The sequence below is a fragment of the Chelonia mydas genome, chromosome 28, assembly GCF_015237465.2.
Source record: "Chelonia mydas isolate rCheMyd1 chromosome 28, rCheMyd1.pri.v2, whole genome shotgun sequence".
Lineage (NCBI taxonomy): Eukaryota > Metazoa > Chordata > Testudines > Cheloniidae > Chelonia > Chelonia mydas.
This window is the reverse complement of record NC_051268.2, coordinates 48,958-52,264: the sequence shown is the minus strand read 5'-3', so window position 1 is coordinate 52,264 and position 3,307 is coordinate 48,958. Positions and strand designations below refer to the sequence as shown.

Sequence of the window (3,307 nt, the reverse complement as noted above, 5' to 3'; positions counted from 1 at the left end):
CATGTAGATGGGATGAAAGAGGGAGGCAGGGCTGAGGGCAAGATTTCCAGCACCCATCGAGCTTTGTGGAGTGATGGCTCATGCTTGGCTTTTGCAGCTGGGCTTCCAGAGGAATTGTCCAGGAGCCCTAGCCGGAGGAGAATATGGCAGAAGTGGACCTGAGTAGCTTGGGCATCTTTCCAAGGAGATATAAACAGGCCTCAGCTTTCTGCCTTCTGCAGAACTGGCTGTGAGGTCAGTGCTTTCAGTTCCTCATTTGTACTCGCTGTAGCACTCTTCACAGGCCGTGTGCTTCCTCGTTGGGTACGGGGCTCTGTGGTATTAAGGCTGGGGAGGGGCCAGAGTCTTCTGTGGGAGAGGCAAAAAGAAGAGCCTATGAGACGTTGCCGACCGAGAGGGTAACTTACTTGTTTTTTTCACCTTGTGCTGGGTTTAGTACCAAGGAAAAAGAAGATAAACCTCAGAATCTACTGTCCTCATGCGATGGTGAGTGAGAGAAGCGAGCCTGTGATCATTGTCGATGCCAGGCAAGAGCCGTCCATCTGGGAGCCGAGCAACCGCCGCTGTCAGTGAGATAAGTGTCTGGTTTGGTGAGGGCTCTGCTCACGCCCCACCTGAGTCCAGGTAGGGAAGCCCCGTAAGGTAGGATTGGGTTTGTAAGAAAAGGTTCCTGACTAGCTGTGGTTAAGAGGGAGAACTGGTCCCTATTTTCAGAGGCTGCTCATTTCTCTGGTCAGGAATGGTGTTTCCTCTGCAGCAGAAGGTTGGATCCAGGAGGATGACTCCAGGAAACGAGTTCCTTGCCTTCCTCCCACGTTTTTCTCTTTGTCTCTCTCTCTTTTCTCTAGTGTGTTGGCCAATTCTCTCTTTATCTCTCCTCTCCTCACCTTACCTTTCCTTGTGCTGTCTCCCTTCGTAACACGCAGGCAGGCGTGCTAGGTGTGCATCCCCACAGGCTAGATCTCGGGAGCCATGGAGAAGTAGGAGTGGAGAAAAATCCTGTGTGGCAGTGGGCACTAAAGTCAAGCAGTGACTGTTGGTGTGAACTTGGTCTCTGCTCATTGAATGGGGCAGATGGAGATGGGATTGGAGAGGGAGGCCAGGATGAGGGCCAGATTCCCAGCACCAATAGAGCTTAGTGCAGGGATGGCTTATGCTTGGCTTTTGCAGCTGTTCTCGCATAGGAATTGCACAGGAGCCCTAGCCACAGGAGAAATGGCAGAGGTGGACCTGAGCAGCTTCGACATCCTTCTAAGGAGACATAAACAGTCCTCATGTTTCTGCCTTCTGCATAACTGGCTGTGAGGTCAGTGCTTTCAAGTCCTCATCTGGACTCGCTGCAGTATTCTTCACAGGCCGTGTGCTTCCTTGTTGAGTACGAGACTCTGGGATTAAGGCTGAGGAAGGGACCAGAGTCTCATGAGCAAAGTGACTATTTTGGGTGCCCTGACAATGGGTGCCTTCTAGTTGCAGTTGTAAAGTAGGAATGGAAGATGGGTTGAGGGCGGAGCCGTGGGATCTGGCAGATGTGAAATGAAGAGACTATGTGACACTGCAGACGGAGATGCTAATATTTTTTGTTCCCCCCCCCCATCTGCTGGGTCTAGTACCAAGGAAAAAGAAGTCAAGCCTCAGAGTCTACTGCCCTCATGCGATGGAAAGTGAGTGAGAGCAGCGAGCCTGTGACCGTTGGTGATGCCAGGCAAGAGCCCTCCATCTGGGAGCTGAGCAGCCTCCAGTCTCGGTGAGATAAGCGTCTGGTTTGGTGAGGACTCTGCTCACGCCCCACCTGAGTCCTGGTAGGGAAGCCCCGTTAAGTTAGGGTTCGGTTTGTAAGAAAAGGTTTCTGATCAGCTGTGGTTACGAGGGAGAAAAGGTCCCATTTTCAGAGGTGGCTCATTTCTCTGGTCAGGAACGGTGTCTCCTCCGCAGCAGAAGGTTGGATCCAAGAGGATGACTCCAGGTGTTGAGTTGCTTGCCGTGCTCTCATGTTTCTCTGTCTTCTCTAGTGTGTTCGCCAACTCTCTCTCTCTCTCTCTCTCTCTCTCTCTCTCTCTCTCTCTCTCCTCTTCTCTCCTTTTGCCGTCTCCCTTCACAGGATACGGGTAGTGTGCATTCCCAGAAGTGAGGTCTCGGGAGCCCTGGAGAAGTAGGAGCGGACAAAAATCGTGCAGGGCAGCGGGTGCGAGCGTGGAGCGGTGACTGTCGGTGTTAACTCTGTCTCTGTTCATCGAGTGGGGCCAATGCATGGATGAGGGCAAGATTTCCAGCACCAATGGAGCTTTGTATAATGATAGCTCATGCTTGGCTTTTGCAGCTACTCTCGCAGAGGAATTGTCCAGGAGCCCGAGCCAGAGGAGAAGTGGCCGAGGTGTACCTAAGCAGCTTGGACATCCTTCTAAGCGGACATGAAGAGTCGTCAGCTTTCTGTCTCGCGCATGACTGGCTCTGAGTAAGCGGTCAGTGCTTTGAATTCCTCGTCTGTGCTCGCCGCAGTATTTCTTCAGAGGCCGTGTGCTTCCTCTCTGGGTACGGGACTCTGTGAGATTATGGCTGATGAGGGGCAGAGTCTGCTGTGCAGGGTGATTATTTCGGGTGCGATTGCAAGGGGTGCTTTCTAGTTGTAGTGCTAAAGGCCTAATGGTGGGGAGGATTGGGGCGGAACGCCACCGTGCAGGAGAGGAGAAAAGAATAGCCTATGCCATGTTTCCCACCGAGATGGTAACTTATTTGTTTTTCCTCCTTGTGCTGGGTTTAGTACAAACAGTTTACTCCCCTCATCGGATGGAAAGCGAGCGAGAGTAGAGAGCCTGTGAGCACTGTTGATGCAAGCCAGGAGTCCTCCAGTTGGCAGTGGAGCAGTTGCTAATGTCAGTGAGATAAGTGTCTGGTTTGGTTAAGGCTTTGCTCACGGCCCGCCTGGCTCCAGGTAGGGACTCCCCATTAGCTGGCGCTGGGTTTGTAAGAAATGGTTCCTGACCAGCTGTGGTTATGAGAGAGACAAGGTCCCCATTTTCAGGGGCTGCTCATTTCTCTGGCCAGGAACGGTGTCTCCTTCGCAGGAGAAGGTTGCATCTAGGAGAAGGACTCGAGCTGGTGAGTTGCTTGCCTTCCTCCCTTATTATTCTCTTTTCTTTTGTGTGTTGGCCAACTTTCTCAGTCTCTCTCTCCTCTGCTCTCCTGGTGCCGTCTCCCTTTGTAGGACACGGGTAGGTGTGCATTCCCCCAGGTGAGGTCTCGGGAGCCATGGAGAAGTCGGAGCGGACGAAAATCATGCAGGGCAGTAGAAAGGCTGCTGAAAGTACCT

At 52.5% G+C, this 3,307-nt stretch overlaps 1 long non-coding RNA gene across 1 annotated transcript; it reads left to right on the top strand.

Annotated features, from left to right (window-relative positions):
• Positions 1-280: 280 nt before the first annotated feature.
• Positions 281-2,510, top strand: LOC122463943. The gene is made up of 4 exons (XR_006287723.1): positions 281-303; positions 437-1,306; positions 1,608-1,744; positions 2,099-2,510. It is a non-coding gene; the product is annotated as an uncharacterized LOC122463943 (long non-coding RNA).
• Positions 2,511-3,307: the final 797 nt, after the last annotated feature.